Here is a 16,755-nt window from a genome sequence, read left to right as displayed (position 1 = left end):
CTTGATGTTCCGTGCAACGCATGGGCATCTTGCTAGTTGTTGCAAAAAGCCCTTGTGTGTGAGAGAGAGAGGGAGAGTGGAGGAGGAAGGACTACATGTGTGACAAAGACACAATGAGTGTGTGTGTGTGATAGGTATCAGCTTAAAATGAGGTGATAGTGTGTGTGTGCATGATCGAGAGGGCATGTCTCAAGAAGGGAAGAAAAATCTACATAGATACAAGGAGCGGGAGAGAGACATGTATGCGAAAGTGGAAGCACGAGTGTGCAGGTGTATAAACCTGTCTAGAGGCTAGTCGATAAATGTTTGTGAGAGAAATACGAGTCGGGGTGCGAAAGAGAGAGTTTTTTGTGTGAGAGAGAGAGACGGTAGTCGGGAAGGGGAGTGGAAGCACGAGTGTTCGGGTGTATAAACCTATCTAGAGGCTAGTCGATAAATGTTTGTGAGAGAAACACGAGTCGGGGTGCGAAAGCGAGAGTTTTGTGTGTGAGAGGGAGAGACGGTAGTCAGGAAGGGGAGTGGAAGCACGAGTGTGCGGGTGTCTAAACCCATCTAGAGGCTAGTCGATAAATGTTTGTGAGAGAAATACAAGTCGGGGTGTGAAAGCGAGAGTTCCGTGAGAGAGAGAGAGATGGTAGTCGGGAAGGGGAGTGGAAGAACGAGTGTGCGGGTGTATAAACCTATCTAGAGGCTAGTCGGTAAATGTTTGTGAGAGAAATACGAGTCGGGGTGTGAAAGCGAGAGTTTTGTGTGTGTGAGAGAGAGACGATAGTCGGGAAGGGGAGTGGAAGCAGGAGTTGCGTGTGTGTGTGTTTGTGAGAGAGAGAGAGAGAGATGGGGGGGTTGTCTGGTCGGTAACCAAATGAATAATGTCAGTTTGGGATGGAGACGAAAAGGAGATCGCATAGAGAGAAAGACAAAGTGAAAGACGAGTGGAGTAATTTTAGTGGTATGAGTCATATCTAGAGACATATAGGGTGTGTGAGACAATCCCATAGAGAGAAAGACAAAGTAAAAGACGAGTGGAGACTGTGTGTGTGGCGGTGAAAAAGAAAGCTTAGGTATGAGTCATATCTAGAGACATATAGTGTGTGTGAGAGAATCCCATAGAAAGAAAGACAAAGTGAAAGACGAGTGGAGACTGTGTGTGTGGCAGTGAAAAAGAAAGCTTAGGTACCGAGTGATACCAGATAACAGTAGGGACGTGAGAGGTAATGGAAACCGTGTAATGTATAATGATAGGGAGAGTGAGACACTTCTCAAGGGAGACGTCGAGAGACCATGTTTGCGAGGATAGGAAAACATGAAGTGAGCGTGCGGGTGAGCTGGAGAAAAGAGAGTGATACCTACATAAAGGAGCATGCATGCGAGAGAGATGGGCGTGAAAGGAGTGAACATAAAAGGGATTCCAATATTTGAATTCGAGACAATGATACATGTAATCCATACTAGAACCAAAATTGATCTATCAAACATGCATACTCATATGAATTCACGCACATCTATGTTATTTAATATGTAGATATTACTGATCCATACATTTTAGTAGAACATAATTTGGTTAATTTTTTTTGAATTCAACCTTAAGAATTTGAGATCATTGTATTTGTAAATCATATTATACATATAAAGGAGCAGAATTCTTTGTTGTGCTTTTGAAAGTATATATAAAAAATATGTATATAGAAAGTAATTCCAATTAAAAATGGATCCCGCCCGAAAAAAATAGAATACAAACGGGATTCGAATTGAGTTAGCACGGTAACCGTGCACTCTGCAAAATTTCAACGCAGCGGGGAAAGTCGCAGTAACCGCCCGAAACCAAAATCTGTGAGATGGAAATTACTACTGCCTATCCCTGCAACACAAAGCCTATCTGCCGAATTTCTATAGGTTTCGATAGGGGTAGGTTTGTAATTTCACCCAAACATGATGTAACCGCCTCTCACCCGGATTCATACACGGTGGGTGCCAAAACACAGTGTGTCCTCGGCCAAAATTGACTCCCTCCCCGATTCATATTCATACACGGTGGGCGCCAAAAACAAACTCTCATCGGCAAATATTCGGTGTATGCGAGATTACCATCCTATCCCCAACCGACTAATATTGCTGTGATGTAGTAGGAAATTTGAAACGGGGGCTAAGTTTGTAAATTTCCTCGCATTTGAGACAAGCGCGCCCTGAATACATGGTTCCCCCATCCTCTCTACCTCCCTTTTCCCCATTCGTACTCCGTGGGCGCCAAAACACCCTCTCCACCCAGCCTCGTCCATCCGCCGATGTCCGCCACCCCATCCACCGCCGTCCTCCTCTACCATGCCGGAGCTGATACCCTGACGTCGCCGTCCATTACAAGAGATCGACCTCTCTCATCCACGGCTTTAGACCGGGATCCTTGCATCCCGTCCTCTCGCATTATCCCCGCCGTCGTCCACCTTGCCGGCACCGCTCCTACGACCGTCTAGTCCACTACGCCCCGCCGCCACCGTCTACCCTCCTAGATCTGCTTCCATGCCGCCGACAGCCATCGCTACCGCAGCACTGTCAAATTCTCAGCAGATGCATACACGGCTCCGCACCAGAGGCGGTACTCTTTCGTATCTGCTCAACTTATTTATCGCAGCAAGAAAATAGATCACCACTGCTTTACTCTGATTTCTTATCTTGGTTGCGATGTTGCCTTTGTCCGGTTTGCACCTTCAGATCCGCCATAGCATGCTCAACACTACACTCCCAATGCTTATGGTTTTCCCCTTTTATATTCCACACTAATTAAATCATAGTAGACTAAATTTCAAAATTGGGTCAGTCGATTTTACAGAGCTCGCCAGAGTTAGCCAGTGCGAACGAAGGGGCACGAGTGGTTGTGGGGCCTCGCCGAACGAACAAAACTCGACGCGGGTGGGGGGTAGGGTGGCGGAGGAACACAGGCAGTGAGGGCCGGTGGTCCGGCCGGCGGCCCGTGCGGTGTTCTGTATGGGAAGAATCAGAGACGAGGAAGAAGAAGGGTTATGAGACGTAGGATCTTCATCCAACCACCTGAAATGGTCGAGAGACAACTGGGAGTTGTGTTCTTAATGTGCTCTGGTTCATCATGTGTGGGCACTATGCAACCAACATTTTATTATCCAAAATCTGCTTGCTCTTCTTTACCATGTTCCTCTTCCGTTCTTCTTTAATATACACTCTCTCCGTTCCTAAATACAAGTCTTTGTATAGATTCCACCATGGACTACATATGGAGCAAAATGAGTGAATCTACACTCTAAAATGTATCTGGATACATCTGTATGTGATCCATAGTGGAAATCTCTACCAAGACCTATATTTTGGAACGGAGGGAGTATGATAGTAGTATAGTATATTCCTTGTACTGAAGATGAGCAGGGACATTTGCAGTGTAGAGGTCTATAGGGTCGGTTGTGATGGACACTTTAAGCCTCTTTGATTCGTAGGATTTTGTGAACATAGGAATAGGATTTGTAGTTACCTGCCCACTTGAATCCTATAAGAATAGCAAGGAAATGCGGGGAGCTGTGTCGCCTTTGAGAGTTACACTGATGTTAACAGTACCGCACCTTCAGTTGAAGAGAACTGGTATCCGAAGCCTTTCTAGTCGTACCGGCAGTACTAGCACATATATTCCAGCAAGTTCCACTTTGCTGATTTTACTCAGATGCTTACGGTTTTCCGCGTTATATCTACACTATGATCTATGTAGTTGCTTTGTGTCGCACTAGCAGCAGTCTACTCTTGAAGCTAAACACTGCAATGACTTACAAAATTGGCACCAAGGCATTGAGTGCCATTCTGGATGCAATGAAACTCATACGCTCCCCACCTGTTGATTCTTGTTCAGAATATCATCCTAATGACTCTTGTTCAAAATTGCCACATATAGAGAGACAACATGGAATTGCATTTATTTGGGCGCTGTGATTCATCATGAGTGGGCAACCAACATTGTATGCAATGAAGCGGAACCTCAAGAATATGCTTCCTCTTCTGTTCTTTAACATGTTCCTCTTTGTTTATTCTGCATTTAGTATGTACAGTATGTTCCTTGTCAGGAAGGGGCGCAGGGACATCTGCAGTCAACAGATGATAGAGCTGGCTTGTACGTGATCGATAGGCTTTCAATTACTAGCGGCAATACAACACCGTATTTTCAAGTCAGTTCCACTTTCCCGATTTATATACCATGGTTATGGTGTACCCCTGTTATGTACACTATGATCTGCCTAGTTATTGTGTGCTCTTGTTATCATGGTTTGGTAATAAACTCTCTATACAGTATATTATGAACCTATCATCTGTGAACTATCCTTACTTCTGGAGCCTATTTTTTTGTGTACTTGTGCTAGATTATATAAATGCACGCACCATATTACAGCACACATGAGCTCTCTCATCAGAATCCAGTGATAGCACACAAGTGTTTACAGGGGCGCCCCTATATTTGAATATCATCTGCATTACAAAGATAATCTCACAACTATTTATGTTTTCATGGTTCTCAGATATTATACGCAATTACAGTGAATATCAGAATCCGCGCATCAGAAGAATATTGTGGTACACTGCAATAACTTACAAAATTGGCACCAAGGCATTGAGTGCCATTCTGGATGCAATGAAACTCATACGCTCCCCACATGTTGATTCTTGCTCAGAATCACATCCTAATGACTATTCTAACCTCGAGGAGTCAAAGGCAGATGGCCTGTCCTGTTCAACCATCAAGGTGCCTATTCTCATTTGGCAAGGTTTTATTGATTGCGCGTATCTTGCATATGTTGTCTTGCATTTCTTCTACTTTGTTGCACCGCCATCTGCTTAGTTTACTCATCATATATGTCGAGATGCCATGCCCATCCATTAGCAATACATATTCCATCTGTCATCAAACCATGTTTTTCCACTCAAATGTTGGTCTTGTGCATCAGACATCAAAAAGGAAGAGGGTGATTGCCAAACCTAAAGGAGCACCAGCAAAGTCCTTGAAAAATATGGTGGTGTCAGAGAAATCAGACATCACCCCACTTATATTGTCTGTACAACCAGTGACACAAAATGTAGGACCGACTCCAGCAGACTATACCCATACTTCACTGGCCACACAACTAGCCCCACCACACAGGACCAGCACTCCAGCAATAGGTATATAGATTTCATTTGCCATAGCACCAGCCGTACCACCGAAAAATCCCACTCCAGCAAAAAGTACAGCAAGTCCACCGGCTGAAGACCTATCCCAACTGCAGAGACGGCCAATTCCTGCAGATTGGAACCCCATTCCATTTATTCCCAGTTTAAAAGACAATGCTTTCAATGTTGTTAGGGACTACATGCATATATTCCCACCATGGGAAGATTATAGTGAAGACAAACACCATTTTCACATCTTCCTGTCCAACTTACGTGTAAGTGCTATTATTCATGGTTATTATTTTCCTGTTTTCTGTTGATTGAACACATCAATGATTTACATTACATTGTTGTAACTAGGCGAGGGACAATCTAGATATTCATGATGAGCAAAGATTGCTTGTGCTTTTCAAGGAAGCATTGCAGCAGTATTGGTGTTACATGAGGAAATCAAACTTTGATGGCAAGTCCATAAACGAATTTCCGGTGAAGTCTCCTGTGCTAAATTTAGAAGACATTGAATGGAAAAAACCTTGTTATGCACTGGTCTTGTTCCTAGGATGAGGTACTGTCTATGAAATCACATGAAAATTTGAACTTCTACTTTTCCGCATGTGCCTTACGGATCTTTTTTGCAGGAAATCTGCTCGAAGAAGAATTCAGGTTTGAAAAGAACGACAGGATATCGCAAATATGCTGCTCGCTGCTTTGCTCTTGTTAGTGCCTGTTGTCCTGTATCACTGTACTTGCATACCTACCTGGTTCATTACGTGATAGCAGTATGCATGATAGCTTGCTTATCAATTGTTCGCTCCAAATTATCTGATCTGTATGAATGGTTACATTAGTGTAGAATATATCCAATGCCAATAAATTTTTTTAGCTCTGCATTGTTCTTGTAAGTACATGCTGTCCTTTATCAGTGTACTTATATTGACAGGTAGTTGTTCATGTACCATCACTCTGCAGCTTATTTTCCTTTGCCCTCCATTTTCTACACATCAGATCTATATTTACTCTTACCATTAGGTTGGTACTAAAGAAGTTTAGTTGTGCATTGCTCTTGGCTGTGCCTTTTGCCTGTATCGTTGCACATACATTTATTGCTACTTGGTTATGTAGCATCACTCTTCATCTTATCTTAAATATTCTCCATTCTTTTGTATATTATCACATCTATATTTACTCTTAACAAAATGTAGAATAAAGGCAATGCTTATGAAGAAGATTCTGTGGTAAACTTCTTGAATTGCCCCCCCCCCCCCCCCCCCCGTTCAGCATGGACAAGGGCTTTATAGAGCCTGTCTTCACCAGTAATATAAGTTTGTCCTTCTCAAGCCTTCAAACTTTGTTGTGTATATTTGATTAGGCATGACTGCAACAACTGTTTATTTTTGGTGTTTGCATCAAATTGCACATTTAAAGTTTATTATGTAGTTCATAAACAAAAGTTTGTCCTTCTCAATTTAAGTTTTCAGTTGTACAACCAAGTTCCTTCTTCATAGCATGTAAATTAAACTATACAGAGCAAGTGATCTTCTTTTGCACTGCATGTATGCTTCTGTTCTTCATCCGTAATCCAGTAGTGTGGTGAACCTACCAACTATAGAACAATGTCATATTCTGCAATGTCTTAACTATGAACAATGCCATATCATTCTATTATTATTTAAACTGTCTCTTTATTTGCCATTGTGAAATGGGATAAATTGATAGCACACTAACCATTGATACTTATGAGTTCTTGATCTGTAATCCGGTGGTGTTGTGAAGCTACCAACTCCTTCACAATGTCATTTCCTGCCATGTCTTGACCTGAACAATACCATATTGTGTTAATGCAATTTTAAACTGTGTCACTTTATTCGTTACTAAGAAATGTGATGAAGTTCAGCACTGATACTTTTATGTGCAAAACCTGTCATCTGTCTAGTTGTTTATCTTTCAGAGTGAGGAAGATATAAGTGTTGAACAAGCGCAGTCGCATCATCTTGCTCAGCTGCTTGCGCTGCAGCTCCCCATCAGGGCTAACCTTTCTTGAACTCTATTGAAGTGCTGTCAGTTTTGGATATTATTTTGTCGGCGTGTTTATTTGCACTGGTGGCGATCTTTGATGCCCAGTGTACGTAATCTGCTGTCTGATTGTGCTTTATTATCATAGTGGTGAACTTTGATGCCCAGTGGATGTAATATGCCGTAATTTATTTATTGTATAGTCTAGGTTTTTTCTTATTCATGATGCTGCAGTTATTTTACTGTATATATATCCTATCTTCGCAGTAAACCGGCCAAACCGTAAAATTATGGTACATAATCGGGCCGTCATGCAATCACGATGTATGATCCGCATCATGGGCCCCGTCATCTTGGTCCATTAAACGGCCAAAAGTAAACTAGCCCATTAGTAGATAAGGGCCTTTAATAGGCCGAGTAAACCCCGATTCTCTTTTCACAAGAAAACTCAATGGGCTTTTAGGTGGCTGAGAAGTAGGTTGGGCCTGAAACATGTCGAACAGCTCACAGGCTGGCAGCAGCCCAAAATGGATCCTAGCCCATGAATGTGCGAATCAAATCACGGGCTTTTAACAGGCCAAAATTGTCTCGGTCCTTGTTTGGCCCAATCAGATATCGGCTGCGAGCAGGCCGGATGCAACTATATGATGGGCTTTTAACATGCCGAAGTTAATATAGGGACGAAATGTTAAACGAGCTCTTAATAGGCCAAAACTAATATCAGGCCGAATTACTAAATGGGCTTCTAGCAAGTGGGCCCAAAAGCATAGCGTCCAGTTGACGGGCCGAATCTGATATGGGCCATAATTGAGCCCAAAGCCTCTTAAAGGGCCGGACCTGATCTGAGCCGTAATTTGGCCCACAACGTGGTAGGATTTTAACGGGCCGGATCTCATATGGGCCATTATTAGGCCTGCAACATGGCAGGCCATTAATGGACCGGATCAAATATGGGCTGACATTTGGCCCGAAACATGGCACCTAGTTAATGGGCCAGCCTACTAGGGTCGTCAAAATCTTGTGGGCCTATAGCTGGGCCGGCCAATTAATGTCGGCAAAATCTCGTGGGCCTTTAGCTGGGCCAGCCCATTATGATCCGCAAGAATCTTGTGGGCCTTTACCTGGGCCGGCCCATTATGGCACACAAAAATCTTGTGGGCCTTTACCTGTGCCGGCCCATTATGGCCTGCGAAATCTTGTGAGCCTTTAGCTAGGCCAGCCCATTTTGGTCCGCAAAATCTCATGGGCCTTTAGCTGGGCCGGCCCATTATGGTCCTCAAAATCTTGTGGGCCTTTAGTTGGGCCGGCCCATTTAAACTTGATGCGCCGGTCCACGTGTCAACATATCATAGGCGTGTCTTGCCCATTGGATGAGTGATACCTGTGCCAACGCGGAGTTGACACATGTCTCCTCCAGCCAATGATGATTTTACACGTGGAAAATCCCCATTGGTTAGGGCTGTTAACGGGTTATCGGATCCAAAACCTGACCCGATAGCTTAACGGTGTTCCGTTACAGTGGATGCCACGTGTCGGTCACCCTTGACTAAAGCACTTCTATGACACGCGATTTATCGTCATGGAAGTGGATACTTCCGTGATGATAATTTTGGTAATGTCATGGAACACTTCTACGACAGCACATGTATGACTATCTTCATTTTGTCATAAAATCGTCATGGATGTACATGCATGACAGAAAACGCGACCTACTGTGACAAACAGTATCATCACGGAAGTGTATTTTTTTGTAGTGACCTGCACAACCCTAACATATTAGCAAGCACATTGGAAATAATCAAAAACCACAACTATGGTAATAAGCCATTATTTTTTACCTTGTGCAGCTCACCGAGGGATCCTATACCTCCGGGGGCCATCTCCTCGTCCTCGATGGGGGCCATCACCCTGCCAGGGGAATACTGCTTCTCAATGGCGACTATCTCCTCAAACTCAGCCTTGAGCCTCACATAGGTGGCCATCAGAGTTTCTGGGGTAGGCACGGTGGGGCCCTTGCTGTTCTTCCAACTTTCTTTGAGGAGTTCGTCCGCTAACGTCGCCAAATCTTTGGCTAATGCTTGTTTCTTGGAGTTCTTCGTCTCCATGGGTTGGCCCGACAACATGGTCAACTCGTTGGTCCGTGCTCGCTTCCTGGAGATCGCTGTCTCCAGTGGGTTGTCTGCCGACAACTCTTTGCCTAGTGCACCAGGATCCATCAATGAACTGACAAACAAAAAGTAATCGAAAGGAAACCACAATCGCAATGAAAACGGGAAAAGAATAGGCTATGAGAATCGGTCGGTGCTTCGCAAAAAGAAGATTCTTGGAATGAAAATATAGCAGCATCACTTATTCGCCCACATTTCCTTCATCGGTACAGAAGAAAAATGGCAGAAGTGAGTAGCCTGGAGTGAGGATTTCTTCAAGAAAGGGGAGAAAGTGCTTCAATGAGCGTTCTAGTGAAATGATGGTTGCTTCGTCCTGTCCAATTTCGAGGCCACTTTACCACTGTCGGTAAAGGTGTGGGTTTTGTGATATGACAGGTCATGACGGCCACACCGGGGTGACCGGTGAGTCTCGAGTGTAGCACCTCGCTGTGATTATGTGGATGGCACACAGGCCCGGATGCTTTGATGTCCCGCATGTAGATAGAGCAGCTAGTCATATTGGAGTGCTCAATATTGTGCACCGCGACCAAGGCGGAGAGGAAAATGAGAGAACTACGTAATTAATGCATGAGTTAATTAGGGTAGTTTTGTAAAGTACGAGATACATTCCTCCAATCGCAAAATGCCTTGGTTGATGAGATTTGAGATTTGAGCCCTATAAACCGGAAGGGAGGGAGTACTGCACGCGGTGTAGTCTAGTCACTCGTTAAAATCTCTAGAAAGGCAAATACTCCTTTCCGGTTTACAGGGCTATACTAGCAAGTACTAGTAATACAATAGTGGGCTCAAATAGAAATTTTGTCTCATGCAAGAGCCTAGCTATATGCATGCTCCAAGGCACCGCACCACGCCCCACCCCTACACAAAGACTGCCATGCGAGCGTTCGCAACTACCACGTTTGGGTTGCGCTTGGATCTTCACCTCTTCGAGAAGACGAACAATGATGTTACTCCTACTTCTACAGTATCGAATCCACTGCTGCATGTCCGTTCACCTCATGCGGGAGGGATAGCGTGTAGCGAAAGCTTCTACTAGTCCTACCAGCCACCACGCTCATGCGCGAGGGAAGGACGCAACTTCATTGACTTACTTCTCCTACCTTTGCGTCTATGACAGGTGGGCCCAACAGGTGGTTGGCCCACCTGTCATGCAGCCAAAGGAAGGTTCAGTTAAGGCACCGGAGCTCAATCCGCGAGGGAGAGGGCGTTGTAGTAATCAAACTTCTCGGTCTTGTACGAGTTGACGCGACACATCAAAGCACTGCACTCAATATAAGTCTTGTTACACATTTCCAATGGACAACAACATACGGATGTATGTGGACATATTTTGCTTCATATGTAGTCACTTGATGCAATCTCTAAAAAGACTTATGTCGGGGGGATGAACACCGGGCAGGCAACGGAACCCGGATCCTTTTCAAAAATAGCAGGGCCCGCAATGCCCCTCGAGCCGGCACGCGCCTGGCCGGGTCGCTCGACCCGGCAAGGCCCGCAACCCGGCCAAGCTCTCTGACCGGTAAGATACATTGACCCAGCCTCAGCGACTGGCACAAGACAACCCAACCCAACGTAACCAAGGCTTCCCCAACAAGCCAACCCCAACCGTGGCGTCCACGGCAACCAAGCCACGGGTCAGCTGCCGTCCCATCGAGGCCGTACGATGGGACAAGACTTCAATCACCAATGACCAAGACAACAGTGCTTTCGACCATGCCTATGGTCAATCGGAGCATGGCAACAGTGCCCCTCACCTACCCACTGACCAGGGCTGGCATGGCAGCAGTGCTCCCGCCCTCACCACTGACGGAAGCAAGCAGCGGCCTGACGGAGAGCCACTGTACACGACTCGACCTGGACACGCCCTGACGATCGACAATACGGTGCGCAGTTCTCCTAGGTACGCGGTCCCCCGCACCTAGGGGAACCCGGCGAACCACAAGCCCTCAACGGGACCCAGCCCGGGATACCAACAATACGGACCCACCGACTTGTAACATTACCATTGTACCCCCGGAGGGTTGGTCTATAAAACCCCCCGGGAGCCCGCGATCATGAGGGGAGTCAAGCGAGAAAAGAAACAAACATGAGAGAAAAGCAAGTAAGCATAGGACTAGCCACCCAAAGGCAACACCGGAGAGAAGGAGCAGCCCAAGCCTTGGCCAGCTTCCTTTCTACTCCATACAGCTCCAGGAGCAACATTGTACTATCGATCATCCAACTACACTCGGCAGGACTAGGGGTATTATCTCTCTGGAGAGCCCCGGACCTGGGTATGTCCGGCGTCCCGCGCCCGCGCATGCCAACCTCGCTTCTGGAGCCTACCAGCATCCTTGAGCATCCTCCTCTCTTTAGCCATCCCTTGGCATCTGCCGTGCACCCACCACACCAGTCGGCGCCCAGGGTGGGGCAGCTCGGGGAGCTGGCCGGGAGCATGCTTCAGACGGGGCCCTTCTCCTACTACGACGAGTCTGTCGCGCTGGTGGACGACGTCGTCGGCGCGCTCGCCGCCTCCTTTGCCGCGCTGCGCATCTCCGATGCATTTGCGGTCGATGAGTACCCAAGTGAGGTGCTCAGCTACTCCGACTCTCCACTCTCCCTTGGCAGCGGCATTGCCTCTAGGGCGATGGATGTCCATGTGGAGGTTTTTGTCACCGGCGATGGCGCCTCCTCCTCCTCGAGCAAGACGAGGAAGGTCGCAGAAGTCGGGGCTGCTGCAGAATGGACAGAGCCGTCCGATCCGCTGTGCGCCATGATGCAGAGCCTCCGCATCCCCATTGGCACCGACATCGACGCCACCAATGTTGCCGAGGCACGAATCCAGCTCGAGGAAAGGCGCCAGCAGATGCAGGACCTATACGAGACGCTCGCCGCCACCAAGCGTCGCCTAGAGGCTGCTCAACTGGAGCACGACGCCGCCCATGGATTCGCGCCCGCCACAGCCGAGCCAAGCCGGGCCGCCAATGTGCGCACCCGGGGAGGAGCGATCGGCCGGGCCCTCGGCGCCATCCGAACCGTCTACGAGACCCCAGTGAAGAACATGTGCGTTGCCCAGGCAGCCGCAGTCGACGTGGACCGGCTCACGGGTGAAGAGCTGCAGGAGCGCATCGGGCGGATGCATGAGCTCCTCAACGCAGCCAACATCCAGCAGGATCGCCTCAACCAGGCCGCCAAACCGGCGGGATCCGGCTCTGCCCGCCTTGGCGGGTCCGGCGAACTCCTGCACATGGCTTCCTCGCCGCCCGGCGAGGCGCACTCTGGCCATGCCCGGACTCGGTGCAACCCGACCACCGGGGCCGCCGACGTCCCGGGCGACAAGATCGCCCCGGAGACCCAGCGCGGACCTGGCCAGCATGGCCGGCGTCCGGCTCCAACCAACTCGGCCCCTCGAGGCCTGGCCGCCAGTCGACTCGGCCCGCGCGCCATCGACCACGCCGACGCTCGCCACCGCCTCGATCAGCTCGCTCGCTCCTGGAGGTGTAGGAGAGCGGTGCTATCGGGCCGGTGTGCTTCGGCCCACGCATCCGGGAGGATCCCTTCCCCAAAGGGTTTGTGCTCCCCTGCGACACCCTCAAGTACAATGGTACGGTGAAGCCGGAAGACTAGGTCACCGACTACACCATGACCATTGGCATCACCGGTGCCATTCGTCGTCTCACTGTGCGCTACGCACCGCTCATGCTCCAAGGGTCGGCCTGCACGTGGTTGAACATCCTGCCAATGGGCAGCATCAACACATGGGTGGATTTCGAGGAAGCCTTCGTCCGCAACTTCACGGGGACCTACAAGCGACTCGGTCGCCCCAGCTAGCTCGCCATGTGCGTGTAGGGGCCGACGGAGACCGGTCGCGAGTACCTCGCACGCTGGACCGAGCTCCGAAACAGCTGTGAGGGCATCCATGAAGTGCAGGCGATCCAGTACTTCATCAGCGGGTGCCGTGATGGCACCCTCTTCAAGCACAAGCTCTGATGCTCCGAGCCGGCCACCATAGCCGTGCTCATGGTGACGGCGGACAAGTACGCCAACGCTGAATCCGCCATGAAGATCCAGGTGGCGCTGGATGAAGCCGACAAGGCGAAGCCGGCTTCCCCTTCGAAGCCAGCCGGTGAAAGAAGCCGGCAGCAGCATCACCAGAACAACAAGCACAAGGCCGACCAGCCGGCACAGCGTCACGACAACCGGCTCGTCGCGGCCGCCGAGCCCTCGGCGGACCCGACAGCGAAGCGTCGGCAGACTGGCAAGATGGCATGGCAAACCGCCAAGAGTTTCGAGCAAATGCTCGACGCCCCTTGCAAGCACCACAGCGGCGCAAAACCCTCCACGCACACGCTTCGACAGTGCGCCATCACCAAGCGCATCATGAGGGGGGACGTTCCACCTCCTCTGGCTCCGGCTCCAGGCGCGGGACAGCTGCCTCCACCTCCGCCGCCGCCTCCAGCTGGCGGCACGATGCGCAACGACGCCTACCCAGACTAGAACGCGGCCTACATCGTCTTCACCAGCCTCGGCGACGACAAGTGCATCGAGCGCCTCCTTCAGCAGGACGTGAACACCGTCGTCCCGGCCAAGCCGGAGTTCATGCATTGGTCAGATCGCCCGATCACCTGCACCCGGGAGGATCACCCGGCAGTCATGCCGAGACCGGGTGGTTATGCCCTCGTCCTCAACCCCACCATCATCACGCGGCGCACATGCAAGTTCTCCCGAGTCCTCTTCAACGGCTGCAGCAACATCAACATCCTCTACCACGACACGATGACCAAGCTCGGCCTCAAGGCCGAGGACCTAGGGCCGACCTAGACGATCTTCCACGGCATCGTACCCGGCCTCTCCTCCTCTCCCATTGGCCGGGTCCGGCTCGATATCCTGTTCAGCGACAGCAGCCACTTCCGATGCGAACCGGTCTGGTTCGAGGTGGTGGACCTGTCCAGCGTGTATCACGCGTTGCTGGGCCGGCCCGCGCTCACCAAGTTCATGGCGGTTCCCTACTACGCATATCTGAAGATGAAGACGCCGGGTCCCAAGGGTCTCATCACCATCACCGGTTATTACCGCAACTCCCCGGAGTGCGCCCAATACGGCACCAAGTTGGCCGAGTCGCTGGTCATTGCCGATGAGCGGCGCCAGCTCGACCGGATCTTTGCCCTAGCTGGCAAGGCCACCGCTGCGTCGATCCCGACCATGGACCCGGCCGACGAGGCTGCCTTCAAGCCCTCCAAGGAGACCAAGAAAGTGAAGCTCAACCCGGAAGACCCCGGCTGCATCAAGTACGTTGTCATAGGCGCCCGCCTCGATAGCAAATAGTAAGGCGAGCTCGTTGACTTGCTCCGTGAGAATCAGGTATCCCGAGGAAGTATGCCGAGCACAAACTTCACGTCCGCAAGGATGCCAAGCCTGTCCGTCAACCCCTCCGATGATTTTTTGAAGAGAAGAGAAGAACTATTGGTGAAGAGGTCGCCAAGATTTTGGCGGCCGGCTTCATAATCGAAGTGTTTCACCCTGAGTGGTTGGCCAATCAAGCCTCGTCCTGAAGAAGAACAAGACTTGGCGCATGTGTATCGACTACACCGGCCTCAACAAGGCCTGTCCCAAGGATCCATTCGCCCTCTCGCGGATCGACCAAGTCATCGACTCGACCACCGGGTGCGAGCTCCTGTCGTTCCTGGATGCTTACTCCGGTTATCACTAGATCAAGCTGGACCCGGCCGATGCCCTAAAGACGTCCTTCATCACGCCCTTTGGGGCGTATTGCTACATCACCATGTCGTTCGGCTTGAAGAATGCCGGCGCTACCTTCCAACGCTGCATGCAGAAATGCCTGCTGCCGCAACTCGGCCATAATATCCACGTGTACATGGATGACATCATGGTGAAGACCAAGCAGCACCTCATGCTCCTCGACGATTTGAAGGAAACATTCGCCAACCTCCGCGAATACAAGGTCAAGCTCAACCCGGAAAAATGCGTTTTCGGCGTCCCGATCAGAAAGCTACATGGCTTCCTCGTCTAGGAAAGCGGCATTGAGGCGAACCCGTAGAAGATCAAGGCCATCGAGCGCATGCACAAGCCGGCCTGGCTGCGCGATGTCCAGAAGTTCACCGGATGCTTGGCCTCGGTCAGCCGATTTATAAGCCGGCTGGGCGAGAGGGCGCTACCCCTATACCAGCTGATGAAGAAGAAAAGCCCGTTCAAATAGAACGGCAAGGCAGATGAGGCCTTCCAAGACCTCAAGCGCATGCTCTCCACCGCACCAGTCTTTGCCGCGCCAACCGACAAGGAGCCGCTGTTGCTCTTCATAGCCGTGACCTCGCGGGCGGTCAGCACGGTACTGGTGGTCGAGCGTCCAGAGAAGGGCTAGATCCAAGACATCCAGCACCCGGTTTACTACCTGAGCGAGGTGCTCTCCATCTCCAAGCAGAACTACCCGCACTACCAGAAGATGTGTTACGGCATGTACCCCCCCGCCAAGAAGCTGAAGCAGTACTTCCAAGAGCATGTCGTCACCATCGTCAGCACTGAGCCTATCGAAGAAATCATCGGGTGCCGAGACGCCTCTGGCCGGGTCACCAAGTGGGCGATCCAGCTAGCCGGCCACACCATCTTCTTCGAGCCCCGCACCACGATCAAGTCTCAAGCCCTGGCCGACTTCCTCGTCGACTTCTGGCGTCTCCCTCGAGCACCTGCACAACCCGTCCGTCAAGCCGGCGCCGGACTTCGAGTCCATCCACGTTCTAGACGACCCGGCCGCACCTCAACCCGGCCCGGGGGCTGCTGAACCCGGCCCGGGGGCAGCTCAGCTCAACCCAGCCACCATCGTCCCGGACCCGGCAGTCGCCATCCCCAACCCGGCGGCTGCTCAACCCGGCCTAGGGGCTGCCGACTCGGAACCCACCCATGTGGCCGTCTTCGCCGTGGTTACGGCTTCATCTTGGGGCCTCCCAATATCGGAATTTCTGGAGAACGGGGTTCTCCCCATGGACGATACCGAAGCTCGGCAAGTACAGCGTCGGGCATCCGCCTACAGCATCATCAACAACGAGCTCGTCAAGCGCAGCTCCACAGGCATGTTCCAGCACTGCGTCGAATAGGATCGGGGCATCGACATCCTCCTCGACATTCACCAGGGCGAGTGCGGGCACCACGCCACATCATGATCCCTGGTGGCCAAGGCATTCCGCCACGGTTTCTACTGGCCCACGGCCCTCGAAGACGCCGAGTCACTCGTTCTCAAGTGCGAGGGGTGCAAGCGCTTCAGCAAACGCAGCCACCAGCCGGCGTCAGCACTCCGCACCATACCGATCGCCTGGCCCTTCGCGGTCTGGGGACTCGACATGGTGGGACCCTTCAAAATCGCTCGAGGCGGCATGACGCACTTGCTGGTGGCAGTGGAAAAATTCATCAAGTGGATCGAGGCAAGACCAAT

Source organism: Triticum aestivum, chromosome 7B, assembly GCF_018294505.1.
Source record: "Triticum aestivum cultivar Chinese Spring chromosome 7B, IWGSC CS RefSeq v2.1, whole genome shotgun sequence".
Taxonomy (NCBI): Eukaryota; Viridiplantae; Streptophyta; class Magnoliopsida; order Poales; family Poaceae; genus Triticum; species Triticum aestivum.
Note: the sequence above shows the minus strand (reverse complement) of the source record.